The sequence below is a fragment of the Moschus berezovskii genome, chromosome 15 (assembly GCF_049115385.1).
Source record: "Moschus berezovskii isolate FMDL1 chromosome 15, NW_MosBer_1.0, whole genome shotgun sequence".
Lineage (NCBI taxonomy): Eukaryota > Metazoa > Chordata > Mammalia > Artiodactyla > Moschidae > Moschus > Moschus berezovskii.
In genome coordinates, this window is record NC_142474.1 from 86669755 (window position 1) to 86687593 (window position 17839).

The following is a 17839-nucleotide window of genomic DNA, read 5'->3' on the forward strand; positions in this document are numbered from 1 at the left end:
CTAGTTGAGTCCAAAAGTGTGTTCTCCTCTCAAATGTTGACGGCTGTGTGGGGCAACTTTTTGAGTCACATAAAAGGTGTCAAGTACCCTTTTGCTTTTTAAGCGGGAATGCGAGATTTCTCTTGAGATTCTGAAGCGCAAAATTTCCTCATCTCGCATTTAGTGGATAATTTTGTGGTGTTTCTCGAGTTTGGGCAGTAAGCTGAGGTAACTTCTCTAGTTACAACGGGGACCACAGGAACTCGCTCGGGTTGCTTCAGGGAAGTCAGGTGACCTTCTTGTTGGAAGGGGAAATTTGGAATTACTCTCGAGTCCTTAAATGGTCATTGGCCTCTTCTCGAGTTGAATCCATAAAGTGTGTTCTCCTCTCCAATCTGGACTGCTGTGTGAGGGAAATTTCTGAGTGGCATAAAGGGTGTCACGTACCGTTTTATCTTTCAAGTGGGAATGTGGGATTTGTCTTGAAATTCTGCAGCGCAAAATTTCCTGATCTCGCATTGAGGGGGTAATCTTGTCGTGTTTCTCGAGTTTCCACGGGAAGCTGGGGGTACTTCTCAGGTTTCGATGGGGACCTCAGGAACTCGCTCGTGTTGCTTCAGGGAAATCAGTTCCCCTTTTGTGTTGGAAGGGAATCTTCCGCAATACTTTCTAGTCATCAAATGGGAAAAGGGGCTCTTCTCGAGTTGAGTCCAAAAATTGTGTTTCCCTCTCCAATGGGTCGGCTGTTTGAAGGAACTTTCTGTGTCGAATAAAAGGTGTCAAGTACCTTTTGCCTTTGATGAGGGAATGTGGCATTTCTCTTGAGATTCTGGAGCGCAAAATTTCCTCATCTCGCATTGTGAGGATAAGTTTGTGGTGTTTCTCCAGTTGTGACGGGAAGCTGGGGGTTCGTCTCGAGTTGCGAGGGGACCTCAGGAACTCACTCGTGTTGCTTCAGGGAAGTCAGTTCCCCTTTTTTGAAGGAAGGGGAACTTCGGTATTACTCTCAAGCCACTAAATGGGAATAGGGCCTCTTTTCGAGGTGAGTCCAAAAATTGTGTTTTCCTCTCCAATATGTCGGCTGTTTGAAGGAATTTTCTGAGTCGAATAAAGGGTTTCAAATACCCTTTTGCCTTTCACGCGGGAATGTGGGATTTCTCTTGAGATTCTGGAGCGCAAAATTTCCTCATCTCGCTTTGTGGGGATAATATTGTGGTGTTTCTCCAGTTTTGTCGGGAAGCTGGGGGTTCTTGTTGAGTTTCAAGGGGACCGCAGGAACTCACTCGGGTTGCTTCAGGGAAGTGAGTTCCCCTTTTGTGAAGGAAGGGGAAATTCGGTATTACTCTCAAGCCACTAAATGGGAATAAGGCCTCTTCTCGAGTTGAATCCATAACGTGTGTTCTCCTCTCCAATGGGACGGGAGTTTGATGGAACTTTCTGATTCGCATAAGGCGTTTCAGGAAACCTTTTGCCTTTCAAGTGGGAATGTGGAATTTCTCTTGAGACACTGCAACGCAAAATTTCCTCATCTCGCATGAGGGGATAATTTTGTGGTTTTTCTCTAGTTGTGGCGGGAAGCTGGGGTACTTAGTGGCTTGCGTCGGGAACTCAGGAACTTTCTCGTGTTGCTTCATGGAAGTCATGTCCCCTTTTGTGCTGGAGGCAGATCTTCCAAAATACTCTCGAGACGTTATGCGGGAATAGGGCCAATTCTCGAGTTGAGTCCATAAAGTGTGTTCTCTCCAAAGTTGATGGCTGTGTGGTGGAACTTTTTGAGTCCCAAAAAGGTGTCAAGTACCCTTTTGCATTTTAAGCGGGAATTTGTGATTTCTCTTGAGATTCTGAAGTGCAAAATTTCTTCATCTCGCATTTAGTGGATAATTTTGTGGTGTTTCTCGAGTTTGGGTAGTAAGCTGAGGTTACTTCTCTAGTTGCAACGGGGACCACACGTACTCGCTGGGGTTGCTTCAAGGAAGTCAGGTCCCCTTTTTTTTGGAAAGGAAAATTTGGAATTACTCTTGAGCCCTTAAATGGTAATGGGCCTCTTCTAGAGTTGAGTCCATAAAGTGTGTTCTCCTCTCCAATCTGGAAGGTTGTGTGAGGGAAATTTCTGAGTCGCATAAAGGGTGTCACGTACAGTTTTATCTTTCAAGCAGGAATGTGGGATTTGTCTTGAAATTCTGCAGTTCAAAGTTTCCTGATCTCGCATTGAGGGGATAATTCTGTGGTGTTTCTCGAGTTTCCACGGGAAGCTGGGAGTACTTCTCAGGTTTCGATGGGGACCTCAGGAACTCACTCGGGTTGCTTCAGGGAAATCAGTTCCCCTTTTGTGATGGAAGGGAATCTTCCGGAATACTCTCTAGTCGTCAAATGGGAAAAGGGGCTCTTCTCTAGTTGAGTCCAAAAATTTTGTTTTCCTCTCCAATGGGTCGGCTGTTTGAAGAAATTTTCTGAGTCGAATAAAGGGTGTCAAGTACCCTTTTGCCTTTGATGCGGGAATGTGGCATTTCTCTTGAGATTCTGGAGCACAAAATTTCCTCATCTCGCATTGAGGGGATAATTTTGTGGTGTTTCTCGAGTTCTGGCAGAAAGCTGGGGGTTCTTCTCGAGTTGCGTGGGGACCTCAGGAACTCACTCGGGTTGCTTCAGGGAAGTGAGTTCCCCTTTTGTGAAGGAAGGGGAACTTTGGTATTACTCTCAAGCCACTAAATGGGAATAAGGCCTCTTCTGGAGTTGAATCCATAAAGTGAGTTCTCCTCTCCAATGGGGATGGCAGTTTGAGGGAACTTTCTGATTCGCATAAAGCGTTTCAGGAAATCTTTTGCCTTTCAAGCGGGAATGTGGGATTTCTCTTCAGACACTGCAACGCAAAATTCCCTCATCTCGATTGCGGTGATAATTTTGTGGTGTTTCTCTAGTTGTGGTGGGAAACTGGGGTACTTAGAGATTTACGACGGGACCTCAGGAACTCGCTCGTGTTTCTTCATGGAAGTCAGGTCCCCTTTTGTGCCGGAGGCTGAACTTCCGGATTACTCTGGTGCCGTTATGTGGGAATAGGGCCAATTCTCGAGTTGAGTCCATAAAGTGTGTTCTCCTCTCCAATGTTGACGGCTGTGTGTGGGAACTATTTGAGTCGCATAAAAGGTGTCAAGTACCCTTTTGCTTTTTAAGCGGGAATGCGAGATTTCTCTTGAGATTCTGAAGCGCAAAATTTCCTCATCTCGCATTTAGTAGATAATTTTCTGGTGTTTCTCGAGGTTGGGCACTAAGCCGAGGTTACTTCTACAGTTTCAACGGGGACCCAGGAACACGCTCGGGTTGCTTCAGGCAAGTCAGTTGCCCTTTTTGTTGGAAGGGGAAATTTGGAATTACTCTCGAGCCCTTAAATGGTCATTGGCCTCTTCTCGAGTTGAGTCTCTAAAGTGTGTTCTCCTCTCCAATCTGGACTGTTGTGTGAGGGAAATTTCTGAGTGGCATAAAGGGTGTCACGTACCGTTTTATCTTTCAAGCGGCAATGTGGGATTTGTCTTGAAATTCTGCAGCGCAAAATTTCCTGATTTCCCACTGAGGGGATAATTTTGTGGTGTGTCTCGAGTTTCCAGGGGAAGCTGGGGGTACTTCTCAGGTTTCGATGGGGACCCTAGGTACTCGCTCGGGTTGCTTCAGGGAAATCACTTCCCCTTTTGTGTTGGATGGGAATATTCCAGAATACTCTCTAGACGTCAAATCGGAATTGGGCCTCTTCTCAAGTTGAGTCCAAAAATTGTGTTTCCCTCTCCAATGGGTCGGCTGTTTGAAGGAACTTTCTGAGTCGAATAAAGGGTGTCAAGTACACTTTGGACTTTCACGCGGGAATGTGGGATTTCTCTTGAGATTCTGGAGGGCAAAATTTCTTCATCTGGCATTGCGGGGATAATTTTGTGGTGTTTCTCCAGTTGTGGCGGGAAGCTGGGGGTTCTTGTCGAGTTGCGAGGGTACCTCAGGAATTCACTCGGGTTGCTTCAGGGAAGTGAGTTCCCCTTTTGTGAAGGAAGGGGAACTTCGGTATAACTCTCAAGCCACTAAATGGGAATAGGGCCTCTTCTCGAGGTGAGTCCAAAAATTGTGTTTTCCTCCCCAATGTGTCGGCTGTTTGAAGGAACTTTCTGAATCGAATAAAGAGTGTCAAGTACCCTTTTGCCTTTCACGCAGGAATATGGGATTTCTTTGAGATTCTGGAGCACAAAATTTCCTCAACTCGCTTTGCGGGGATAATTTTGTGGTGTTTCTCCAGTTGTGGCGGGAAGCTGGGGGTTCTTGTCGAGTTGCGAGGAGACCTTAGGAAGTCACTCGGTTTGCTTCAGGGAAGTGAGTTCTCCTTTTTTGAAGGAAGGGGAACTTCGGTATTACTCTCAAGCCCCTAAAAGGGAATAGGGCCTCTTCTCGAGTTGAATCCATAAAGTGTGCTCTCCTCTCCAATGGGGACGGCAGTTTGAGGGAACTTTCTGATTCACATAAAGCCTTTAAAGAAACCTTTTGCCTTTCAAGCGGGAATGTCGGCTGTCTCTGGAGACACTGCAAAGCAAAATTTCCTCATCTGCATTGAGGGGATAATTTTGTGGTGTTTCTCTAGTTGTGGAGGGAAGCTGGGGTACTTAGAGATTTGCGACGGGACCTCAGTAACTTGCTCGTGTTGCTTCATGGAAGTCAGGTCCCCTTTTGTGCTGGATGCGGACCTTCCAGTTTACTCTCGAGCGGTTATGTGGGAATAGGGCCAATTCTCGAGTTGAGTCCATAAAGTGTGTTCTCCTCTCCAATGTTGACGGCTGTGTGTGGGAACTATTTGAATTACATAAAAGGTGTCAAGTACCCTTTTGCCTTTTAAGCGGGAGTGCGAGATTTCTCTTCAGATTCTGAAGCGCAAAATTTCCTCATCTCGCATTTAGTGGATAATTTTTTGGTGTTTCTCGAGGTTGGGCAGTAAGCTGAGGTTGCTTCTCGAGTTGCAACGGGGACCACAGGAACTCGCTCGGGTTGCTTCAGGGAAGTCAGGTGACCTTCTTGTTGGAAGGGGAAATTTGGAATTACTCTCGAGCCCTTAAATGGTCATTGGCCTCTTCTCGAGTTGAGTCTATAAAGTGTGTTCTCCTCTCCAATCTGCACTGTTGTGTGAGGGAAATTTCTGAGTGGCATAAAGGGTGTCACGTACCGTTTTATCTTTCAAGCGGCAATGTGGGATTTGTCTTGAAATTCTGCAGCGCAAAATTTCCTGATTTCCCATTGAGGGGATAATTTTGTGGTGTGTCTCGAGTTTCCAGGGGAAGCTGGGGGTACTTCTCAGGTTTCAATGGGGACCCTAGGTACTCGCTCGGGTTGCTTCAGGGAAATCACTTCCCCTTTTGTGTTGGATGGGAATATTCCAGAATACTCTCTAGACGTCAAATCGGAATTGGGCCTCTTCTCAAGTTGAGTCCAAAAATTGTGTTTCCCTCTCCAATGGGTCGGCTGTTTGAAGGAACTTTCTGAGTCGAATAAAGGGTGTCAAGTACACTTTGGCCTTTTACGCGGGAATGTCGGATTTCTCTTGAGATTCTGGAGGGCAAAATTTCTTCATCTGGCATTGCGGGGATAATTTTGTGGTGTTTCTCCAGTTGTGGCGGGAAGCTGGGGGTTCTTGTCGAGTTGCGAGGGTACCTCAGGAATTCACTCGGGTTGCTTCAGGGAAGTGAGTTCCCCTTTTGTGAAGGAAGGGGAACTTCGGTATAACTCTCAAGCCACTAAATGGGAATAGGGCCTCTTCTCGAGGTGAGTCCAAAAATTGTGTTTTCCTCCCCAATGTGTCGGCTGTTTGAAGGAACTTTCCGAATCGAATAAAGAGTGTCAAGTACCCTTTTGCCTTTCACGCGGGAATGTGGGATTTCTTTGAGATTCTGGAGCACAAAATTTCCTCAACTCGCTTTGCGGGGATAATTTTGTGGTGTTTCTCCAGTTGTGGCGGGAAGCTGGGGGTTCTTGTCGAGTTGCGAGGGGACCTTAGGAAGTCACTCGGTTTGCTTCAGGGAAGTGAGTTCCCCTTTTGTGAAGGAAGGGGAACTTCGGTATTACTCTCAAGCCCCTAAAAGGGAATAGGGCCTCTTCTCGAGTTGAATCCATAAAGTGTGTTCTCCTCTCCAATGGGGACGGCAGTTTGAGGGAACTTTCTGATTCGCATAAAGCGTTTAAAGAAACCTTTTGCCTTTCAAGCGGGAATGTCAGCTGTCTCTGGAGACACTGCAAAGCAAAATTTCCTCATCTGCATTGAGGGGATAATTTTGTGGTGTTTCTCTAGTTGTGGAGGGAAGCTGGGATACTTAGAGATTTGCGACGGGACCTCAGTAACTTGCTCGTGTTGCTTCATGGAAGTCAGGTCCCCTTTTGTGCTGGATGCGGACCTTCCAGTTTACTCTCGAGCGGTTATGTGGGAATAGGGCCAATTCTCGAGTTGAGTCCATAAAGTGTGTTCTCCTCTCCAATGTTGACGGCTGTGTGTGGGAACTATTTGAGTTACATAAAAGGTGTCAAGTACCCTTTTGCCTTTTAAGCGGGAGTGCGAGATTTCTCTTCAGATTCTGAAGCGCAAAATTTCCTCATCTCGCATTTAGTGGATAATTTTTTGGTGTTTCTCGAGGTTGGGCAGAAAGCTGAGGTTGCTTCTCGAGTTGCAACGGGGACCACAGGAACTCGCTCGGGTTGCTTCAGGGAAGTCAGGTGACCTTCTTGTTGGAAGGGGAAATTTGGAATTACTCTAGGGTCCTTAAATGGTCATTGCCCTCTTCTCGAGTTGAGTCCATAAAGTGTGTTCTCCTCTCCAATCGGGACTATTGTGAGAGGGAAATTTCTGAGTCGCATAAAGGGTGTCACGTACCATTTTATCTTTCAAGCGGGAATGTGGGATTTGTCTTGAAATTCTGCAGCGCAAAATTTCCTGATCTCGCTTTGCGGGGATAATTTTGAGGTGTTTCTCGAGTTGTCTCGGGAAGCTCGGAGTTCTTGTCGAGTTGCGAGGGGAGCTCAGTTACTCACTTGGGTTGATTCACGGAAGTCAGTTTCCCTTGTGTGAAGGAAGGGGAACTTCGGTATTACTCTCAAGCCACTAAATGGGAATAAGGCCTCTTCTCGAGTTGAATCCATAAAGTGTGTTCTCCTCTCCAATGGGGATGGCAGTTTGAGGGAATTTCTGATTCGCATAAAGCGTTTCAAGAAACCTTTTGCCTTTCAAGCAGGAATGTGGGATTTCTCTGGAGACACTGCAACGCAAAATTTCCTCATCTCGCATGAGGGGATAATTTTGTGGTGTTTCTCTAGTTGTAGCGGGAAGCTGGGGTACTTAGTGATTTGCGACGGGACCTCAGGAAGTCGCTCGTTGCTTCATGGAAGTCAGTTCCCCTTTTGTGAAGGAAGGGGAACTTTGGTATTAGTCTCAAGCCACTAAATGTGAATAGGGCCTCTTCACGTAGTGAGTCCAAAATTTTTGTTTTCCTCTCCAATGTGTCAGCTGTTTGAAGGAACTTTCTGAGTCGAATAAAGGGTGTCATGTTCCCTTTTGCATTTCAAGCGGGAATGTGGGATTTCTCTTGAGATTCTGGAGTGCAAAATTGCCTCATCTCGCTTTGCGGGGATAATTTTGTGGTGTTTCTCGAGTTGTGGCGGGAAGCTGGGGGTTCTTCTCGAGTTGCGAGGGGACCTCAGGAACTCACTCGGGTTAATTCAGTGAAGTCAGTTGCCCTCGTGTGAAGGAAGGGGAACTTCGGTATTACTCTCAAGCCCCTAAATGGGAATAGGGCCTCTTCTCGAGTTGAATCCATAAAGTGTGTTCTCCTCTCCAATGTGGATGGCAGTTTGAGGGAATTTCTGATTCGCATAAAGCGTTTCAAGAAACCTTTTGCCATTCTAGCGGGAATGTGGGATTTCTCTGGAGACACTGCAACGCAAAATTTCCTCATCTCGCACTGAGGGGATAATTTTGTGGTGTTTCTCGAGTTGTGGCGGGAAGCTGGGGTACTTAGTGATTTGCGACGGGCCCTCAGGATCTCGCTGGTGTTGCTTCAGGGAAATCAGTTCCCCTTTTTTGTTGGAAGGGAATCTTCCGGAACAGTCTCAAGTCGTTAAATGGGAATAGGGCCTCTTCTCGAATTAAGTCCAAAAAGTGTGATTTCCTCTCCAATGGGTCTGCTGTTTGAAGGAACTTTCTGAGTCGAATAAAGGGTGTCAAGTACCCTATTGCCTTTTACTTGGGAATGTGGAATTTCTCTTGAGATTCTGGAGCGCAAAATTTCCTCATCTCGCATTGCGGGGATCATTTTGTGGTGTTTCTCGAGTTCTGGCGGGAAGTTGGGGTACTTCTTGAGTTTCGACTGGGACCTCAGGAGCTCGCTCGGGTTGCTTCAGGAAAGTCAGGTCCCCTTTTTTCGTTGGAAGGGGAAATTCTGTTTACTCCCGAGCCGTTAAATGGGAATAGGGGCTCATCTCGAAATGAGTCCTGAAATTGTGTTCTCCTCTCCAATGGGGAATGATGTTATTGAAATTTCTGAGTCGGATAAAGTGTGTCAAGTACCCTTTTGCGTTTCAACAGGGAATGTCATATTTCTCTTGAGATTCTGCAGCACAAAATTTCCTCATCTCGCATTGAGGGGATTATTTTGTGTTGTATCTCGAGTTACGGCGGAAAGCTGGGAGTATTCGAGTTGCGATGGGGACCTCAGGCACACGCTCGGGTGCCTTCAGGGAAATCAGGTCCCCTTTTGTGTTGGAAGGGGCACTTCCGATTTACCTTCGAGACGTTAAATGGGAATAGGGTCTCATCTCGAATTGAGTTCATAAAGTGTGTTTTCCTCTGAAATGGGGACTGATTTTAGTGATAATTCTGAGTCGCATAAATGGTGTCAAGTACCCTTTTGCCTTTCAAGAGGTAATGTGGTATATCTCTTGAGATTCTGCAGCACAAATTTTCCTCATCTCGCTTTGAGGGGATAATTTAGTGCTGTTTCTCGAGTTGCGGCGGGAAGCTGGGGCATTCCTCGAGTTGCGACGGGGACCTCAGGAACTCTCTCCGGATGCTTCAGGGAAGTCAGGTCCCCTTTTATGTTGAAAGGGGAACTTCCAGTTTACTCTCGAGCCATTAAATGAGAATAGGGCCTCATCTCGATTTGAGTTCATAAAGTGTGTTCCCTCTCCAATGAGGAATGATGTTAGTGAAATTTCTGAGTCGCATAAAGGGTGTCAAGTACCCTTTTGCCTTTCAAGAGGGAATGTGGTATTTCTCTTGAGATTGTGCAGCGCAAGTTTTCCTCATCTCGCATTGAGGGGATAATTTTCTGGTGTTTCTCGAGTTGCGGCTGGAAGGTGGGCTTACCTCTGGAGTTGTGACGGGGACCTCAGTAACTCGCTCGGGTTGCTTCAGGAAAGTCAGGTCTCCTTTGGTGTTGGAAGGGAAACTTCCCGGTTCCTCTCGAGCCGTTAAATGGGAATAGGGGCTCATCTCGAATTCAGTCCAAAAATTTTGTTCTCCTCTCCAATGGGGACGCCTGTGTGTGGGAACATTCTGAATCGCATAAAGGGTGTCAAGTACCCTTTTGCCTTTCACGAGGGAATTTGTTATTGCAGAGCAAAATTTCCTCATCTCGCTTTGAGGGTATAATTATGTGGTGTTTCTTGAGTTGAGGCGGGAAGCTGGGGGTACTTCTCGAGTTGCGATGGGGACCTCAGGAATTCGCTCGGGTTGCCTCAGTAAAGTCAGTTCCCCTTTTGTGTTCGAAATGGGAACTTCTGGTTTACTCTCGATCCGTTAAATTGGAATAGGGGCCCATCTCGAAATGAGTCCATAAAGTGTGTTCTCCTGACCATTGGGGACGGCTGTGTGAGGGTACTTTCTGAGTCACATAAAGGGTTTCAAGTATCCTTTTGCCTTTCAAGAGGGAATGTCGTCTTACTCTTGAGATTCTGAAGCGCAGAATTTCCTCTACTCACATTGAGCGGATAATTTGGTGGTGTTTCTCGAGTTTCCACGAGAAGCTCGGGGTACTTCTCGCGTTGCGACGGGGACCTCAGGAACTCGCTCGGGTTGCTACAGAAAATTCAGGTCCCCTTTTGTGTTGGAAGGGGCATGTCCGGTTTACCCTCGAGTCGTTAAATGGGAATAAGGGCTCATCTCGAATTGAGTCCATAAAGTGTGTTCTCCTGTCCAATACGGACAGCTGTGTGAGGGAATTTTCTGAGTCGCATGAGGGTGTCAAGTACCCTTTTGCCTTTCAAGAGGGAAAGTGGTATTTCTCTTGAGATTCTGCATTGCAAAATTTCCTCATCTCGCATTGAGGGGATAATTTTTTGGTGTTTCACGAGTTGCGGCGGGAAGCTGAGGGTACTTCTCGAGTTGCGACGGGGATCTCTGGAACTCGCTCGGGTTGCTTCAGGAATTCAGGTCCCCTTTTGTGTTGCAAAGAGAACTTCTGGTTTACCCTCGAGCCGTTAAATGGGAATATGGGTTCATCTCGAATTGAGTCCATAAAGTGTGTTCTTCTGTCCAATGGGGACAGCTGTGTGAGGGAATTTTCTGAGTCGCATAAAGGGTGTCAAGTACCCTTTTGCCTTTCAAGACGAAAAGTGGTATTTCTCTTGAGATTCTGCATTGCAAAATTTCCTCATCTCGCATTGACGGGATAATTTTGTGGTGTTTCTCGAGTTACGACGGGAAGCTGGGTGTGCTTTTCGAGTTGTGACGGGGACGTCAGGCACACGATCCGGTTGCTTCAGGGAAGTCAGGTCCCCATTTGTGTTGGAAGGGGAACTTCCGGTTTACACTCGAGCTGTTAAATGGGAATAGGGGCTCATCTCGAATTGAGTTCATAAAGTGTGTTCTCCTCTCCAATGGGGACTGATTTTAGTGAAATTTCTGAGTCGCATAAAGGGTGTAAAGTACCCTTTTGCCTTTCAAGAGCGAATGTCGTATTACTCTTGAGATATTGCAGCGCAAAATTGCCTCATCTCGCATTGAGAGGATAATTTTCTGGTGTTTCTCGAGTTGCGACGGGAAGCTCGGGGTACTTCTCGAGTTGCTACGGGGACCTCAGGAACTCGCTCGGGTTGCTTCAGGAAAGTCAGGTCCCCTTTTGTGTTGAAAGGGAAACTTCCAGTTTACCCTCAAGCCGTTAAATGGTAATAGGTGCTCATCTCGAAATGAGTCCATAAATTGTGTTCTCCTGTCCAATGGGGACAGCTCTGTGAGGGAATTTTCTGAGTCGCATAAAGGGTATCAAGTACCCTTTTGCCTTTCAAGAGGGAATGTCCTATTTCTCTTGAGATTATGCAGCGCAAAATTTCCTCATCACGCATTGAGGTGATAAATTTGTGGTGTTTCTCGAGTTGCGGCGGGAAGCTGGGGGTACTTCTGGAGTTGCGACGGGGACCTCTGGAACTCCCTCGGGTTGCCTCAGTAAAGTCAGTTCCCCTTTTGTTTTCGAAATGGGAACTTCTTGTTTACTCTTGATCTGTTAAATGGGAATAGGGCCCCATCTCGAATTGAGTCCATAAAGTGTGTTCTCCTGACCATTGGGGACGGTGGTGTGAGGGTACTTTCTGAGTCACATAAAGGGTGTCAAGTACACTTTTGCCTTTCAAGAGGGAATGTGGGATTTCTCTTGAGATTCTGGAGTGCAAAATTTCCTCCTTTCGCATTGCAGGGATAATTATGTGGTGTTCCTCGATTTGTGGCGGCAAGCTGGGTGTTCTTCTCGAGTTGCGCGAGGACTTCAGGAAATCACTCGTGTTGCTTCAGGGAAGTCAGTTCCCCTTTTGTGAAGGAAGGGGAACTTCGGTATTACTCTCAAGCCACTAAATGGGAATAGGGCCTCTTCTCGAGGTGAATCCATAAAGTGTGTTCTTCCCGATAATGTGTATGGCACTTTGAGGGAACTTTCTGATTCGCATAAAGCGTTTAAAGAAACCTTTTTCCTTTCTAGTGGGAATGTGGGATTTCTCTTGAAACACTGCGACGCAAAATTTCCTCATCTGCATTGAAGGGATAATTTTGTTTTGTTTCTCTAGTTGTGGCGGGAAGCTGGGGCACTTAGTGATTTGCGACGGGACCTCAGGAACTTGCTCGTGTTGCTTCATGGAAGTCAGGTCCCCTTTTGTGCTGGAGGCGGAACTTCCGATTTACTCTGGAACCGTTATGCGGGAACAGGGCCAATTCTCGAGTTGAGTCCATAAAGTGTGTTCTCCTTTCCATTGTTGTCGGCTGTGTGGGGAACTTTTTGAGTCGCATAAAGGGTGTCAAGTACGCTTTTGCCTTTCAAGAGGGAAGTTGGTATTTCTCTTGAGATTCTGCAGCGCAAATTTTCCTCATCTCGCATTGAGGGGATAAGTTTCTGGTGTTTCTCGAGTTGGGACGGGAAGCTGGGGTACTTCTGGAGTTGTGACGGGGACCTCAGGAACTCGCTCGGGTTGCTTCAGGGAAGTCAGGTCTGCTTTGGTGTTGGAAGGGAAACTTCCCGGTTCCTCTCGAGCCATTAAATAGGAATAGGGGCTCATCTCGAATTCAGTCAAAAAATTTTGTTCTCCTCTCCAATGGGGACGGCTGTGTGCGTGAACTTTCTGAAACACATAAAGGGTGTCAAGTACCCTTTTGCCTTTCACGAGGGAATTTGTTATTTCTCTTCAGAGTCTGCAGAGCAAAATTTCCTCATCTCGCTTTGAGGGGATAATTATGTGGTGTTCCATGAGTTGCGGCGGGAAGCTGGGGGTAATTTTCCAGTTGCGACAGGGATCTCAGGAATTCGCTCGTGTTGCCTTAGTAAAGTCAGTTCCCCTTTTGTGTTCGAAACGGGAACTTGTGGTTTACTCTCGATCCGTTAAATGGGAATAGGGCCCCATCTCGAATTGAGTCCATAAAGTGTATTCTCCTGACGATTGTGGACGGCTATGTGAGGCTACTTTCTGAGTCACATAAAGGGTGTCAAGTACACTTTTGCCTTTCAAGAGGGAATGTGGTATTTGTCTTGAGATTCTGAAGCACAAAATTTCCTAATCTAGCATTGAGCGGATAATTTTGTGGTGTTTCTCGAGTTGCGACGGGAAGCTGGGGGTTCTTCTCGAGTTGTGACGGGGACCTCAGGAACTCGCTCGGGCTGCTTCAGGAATGTCAGGTCCCCTTTTGTGTCGGAAGGGCAACTTCCGGTTTACCCTCGAGTCGTTAAATGGGAATAGGGGCTCATCTCGAATTAAGTCCGTAGAATGTGTTCTCCTGTCCAATGGGGACAGCTGTGTGAGGGAATTTACTGAGTCGCATAAAGGGTGTCAAGTACCCTTTTGCCTTTCACGAGGGAATTTGTTATTTCTCTTCAGAGTCTGCAGAGAAAAATTTCCTCATCTCGCTTTGTGGGGATAATTATGTGGTGTTTCTCGATATGCGGCGGGAAGCTGGGGGTACTTCTCGAGTTGCGAAGGGGACCTCAGGAATTCGCTCGGGTTGCCTCAGTAAAGTCAGTTCCACTTTTGTGTTCGAAATGTGAACCTCTGGTTTACTCTCGATACGTTAAATGGGAATAGGGCCCCATCTCGAATTGAGTCCATAAAGTGTGTTCTCCTGTCCATTTGGGACAGCTGTGTGAGGGTACTATCTGAGGCACATAAAGGGTGTCAAGTACCCTTTTGCCTTTCAAGAGGGAATGTGGTATTTCTCTTGAGATTCTGCAGCGCAAAATTTCCTCATCTTGCATTGAGGGGATAATTTTGTGGTGTTTCTCGAGTTACGGCAGGAAGCTGGGGGTACTTTTCGAATTGTGACGGGGAACTCAGGCACACGCTCGGGTTCCTTGAGGGAAGTCAGGTCCCCTTCTGTGTTGGAAGGGTACATCCGGTTTACTCCCCGGCTATTAATGGGAATAGGGGCTCATCTCGAATTGAGTTCATAAACTGTGTTCTCCTCAACAAGGGGACTGATTTTAGTGATATTTCTGAGTCGCATAAAGGGTGTCAAGTACCCTTTTGCCTTTCAAAAGGGAATGTGGTATTTCTCTTGAGATTCTGCAGCGAAAATTTTCCTCATCTCGCTTTGAGGGGATAATTTAATGCTGTTTCTTGAGTTGCGGCGGGATGCTGGGGTATTCCTCGAGTTGCGAAGGGGACCTCAGGAACTCTCTTCGGGTGCATCAGGAAAGTCAGGTCCCCTTTTGTGTTGGAAGGGGAACTTCCGGTTTACCCTCGAACCGTTAAATGGGAATAGGAGCTCATCTCGAATTGAGTCCATAGAATGTATTCGCCTGTCCAATGGGGACAGCTGTGTGAGGGAATTTACTGAGTCGCATAAAGGGTGTCAAGTACCCTTTTGCCTTTCAAGAGGGAATGTCGTATTTCTCTTGAGATTCTGCAGCGCAAAATTTCCTCATCTCGCATTGAGGGGATAATTTTGTGGTGTTTCTCGAGTTACGGTGGGAAGCTGGCGGTACTTCTCAAGTTTCGACGGGGACCTCAGGCACACGCTCGGGTTGCTTCAGGAAAGTCAGGTCCCCTTTTGTGTTCGAAATGGGAACTTCTGGTTTACACTCAATCCGTTAAATGGGAATAGGGCCCAATCTCGAATTGAGTCCATAAAGTGTGTTCTCATGTCCATTGGGACGGCTGTGTGAGGTTACTTTCTGAGTCACATAAAGGGTGTCAAGTACACTTTTGCCTTTCAAGAGGAAATGTGGTATTTGTCTTGAGATTCTGCAGTGCATAATTGCCTCATCTCCCATTGAGGGGATAATTTTTTTGTGTTTCACGAGTTGCAGCAGGAACCTGAGTGTACTTCTCGATTTGCAACGGGGATCTCAAGAACTCGCTCGGATTGCCTCATGGAAGTCAGGTCCCCTTTTTTGTCAGAAGGGGAACTTCCGGTTTACTCTTGAGCGGATAAATGGGAATAGGGTCTCATCTCGAAATGAGTCCATAAAATGTTATCTCCAGTCCAATGGGAACAGCTGTGTGAGGGAATTTTCTGAGTCGCATAAAGGGTGTCAAGTACCCTTTTGCCTTTCAAGAGGGAATATGGTATTTCTATTGAGATTCTGCAGTGCAAATTTTCCTCATATCGCTTTGAGGGATAATTTAGTGCTGTTTCTCGAGTTGCGGCGGGAAGCTGGGGTATTCCTCGAGTTGTGACGGGGACCTCAGGAACTCGCTCGGGTTGCTTCAGGGAAGTCAGGTCTCCTTTGGTGTTGGAAGGGAAACTTCCAGGTTCCTCTCGAGCCGTTAAATGCGAATAGGGGCTCATCTCGAATTCAGTCAAAAAATTTTGTTCTCCTCTCCAATGGGGACAGCTGTGTGCGGGAACTTTCTGAATCGGATAAAGGGTGTCAAGTACACTTTTGCCTTTCACGAGGGAATTTGTTATTTCTCTTCAGAGTCTGCAGAGCAAAATTTCCTCATCTCGCTTTGAGGGGATAATTATGTGGTGTTTCTCGAGATGCGGCGGGAAGCTGGGGGTACTTCTCGAGCTGCGATGGGGATTTCAGGAATTCGCTCAGGTTGCCTCAGTAAAGTCAGTTCCCCTTTTGTGTTCGAAATGGGAACTTCTGGTGTACTCTCGATCCGTTAAATGGGAATAGGGCCCCATCTCGAATTGAGTCCATAAATTGTGTTCTACTGTGCATTGGGGACGGCAGTGTGAGGGTACTGTCTGAGTCACATAAAGGGTGTGAAATACCCTTTTGCCTTTCATGAGGGAATGTCGTATTTCTCTTGAGATTCTGCAGCGCAAAATTGCCTCCTCTCGCATTGAGGGGATAATTTTTTGGTGTTTCACGAGTTGCGGTGGGAAGCTGAGGGTACTTCTCGATTTGCGACGGGGACCTCCGGAACTCGCTCTGGTTGCTTCAGGAATTCAGGTCCCCTTTTGTGTTGGAAAGGGAACTTCCGGTTTACCCTCGAGCCATTAAATGGGAATAGGGGCTCATCTCGAATTGAGTCCATAAATTCTGTTTTTCTGTCCAATGGGGACAGCTGTGTGAGGGAATTTTCTGAGTCGCATATAGGGTGTCAAGTACACTTTTGACTTTCAAGAGGGAATGTCATATTTCTCTTGAGATCCTGCTTCGCAAAATTTCCTCATCTTGCATTGAGGGGATAATTTTGTGGTGTTTCTCGAGTTACGGCGGGAAGCTGAGGGTACTTTTCGAGTTGCAACGGGGACCTCAGGCACACGTCTGAGTTGCTTCAGGGAAGTCAGGTCCCCTTTTTTGTTGGAAAGGGTACTTCCGGTTTACTCTCGAGCTGTTAAATTGGAATAGTGGCTCATCTCGAATTGAGTTCATAAAGTATGTTCTCTTCTCCAAGGGGACTGATTTTAGTGAAATTTCTGAGTCGCATAAAGGGTGTCAAGTACCCTTTTGCCTTTTACAAGGGAATGTGGTATTTCTCTTGAGATTCTGCAGCGCAAATTTTCCTCATCTCGCTTTGAGGGGATAATTTAATGCTGTTTCTTGAGTTGCGGCGGGATGCTGGGGTATTCTTCGAGTTGCGAAGGGGACCTCAGGAACTCTCTCCGTGTGCTTCAGGTTAGTCAGGTCCCCTTTTATGTTGAAAGGGGAACTTCCGGTTTCCTCTCGAGCCGTTAAATGGGAATAGGGCCTCATCTCGATTTGAGTTCATAAAGTGTGTTCCCTCTCCAATGGGGAATGATGTTAGTGAATTTTCTCAGTCGCATAAAGGGTGTCAAGTACCTTTTGCCTTTCAAGAGGGAAGTTGGTATTTCTCTTGAGATTCGGAAACGCAAAATTTCCTCATCTCGCATTGAGCGGATAATTTTGTGGGGTTTCTCGAGTTGTGACCGGAAGCTGGGTGTACTTCTCGAGTTGCGACGGGGACCTCAGGAACTCGCTCGGGTTGCTTCAGGAAAGTTGGTCCCCTTTTGTGTTGGAAGGGGAACTTCTGGTTTACCCTCGAGTCGTTAAATGGGAATAGGAGCTCATCTCGAATTGAGTCCATAAAGTGTGTTCTCCTGTCCGATAGGGACGGCTGTGTGAGGGTATTTTCTGAGTCGCATAAAGGGTGTCAAGTACCCTTTTGCCTTCCAAGAGAGAATGTCGTATTTCTTTTGAGATTCTGCAGCGCAGAATTTCCTCATCTCGCATTAAGGGGATAATTTTGTGGTGTTTCTCGAGTTGCAGTGGGAAGCTGAGCATACTTCTCGAGTTGCCAGGGGAACCTCAGGAACTCACTCGGGTTGCCTCAGGAATTCAGGTCCCCTTTTGTGTTGGAAAGGGAACTTCCGGTTTACCCTGGAGCCGTTAAATGGGAATAGGGGCTCATCTCGATTTGAGTCCATAAAGTGTGTTCTGTTGTCTGATGGGGCCAGCTGTGTGAGGGAATTTTCTGAGTCGCATAAAGGGTGTCAAGTATCCTTTTGCCTTTCAAGAGGGAATGTCGTATTTCTCTTGAGATTCTGCTTCGCAAAATTTCCTCATCTCGCATTGAGGGAATAATTTTGTGGTGTTTCTCGAGTTGCGACGGGAAGCTAGGGTTACTTCTGGGGTTGCGACGGGGACCTCAGGAACTCGCTCAGGTTGCTTCAGGGAAGTCAGGTCTCCTTTGGTGTTGGAAGGGAAACTTCCCGGTTCCTCTCGTGCCGTTAAATGGGAATAGGGGCTCATCTCGAATTCAGTCTAAAAATTTTGTTCTCCTCTCCAATGGGGACGGCTGTGTGTGGGAACTTTCTGAATCGCATAAAGGGTGTCAAGTACCCTTTTGCCTTTTACGAAGGAATTTGTTATTTCTCTTCAGAGGCTGCAGAGCAAAAATTCCTCATCTCGCTTTGAGGGGATAATTATGTGGTGTTTCTTGATTTGCGGCGGGTAACTGGCGGTACTTC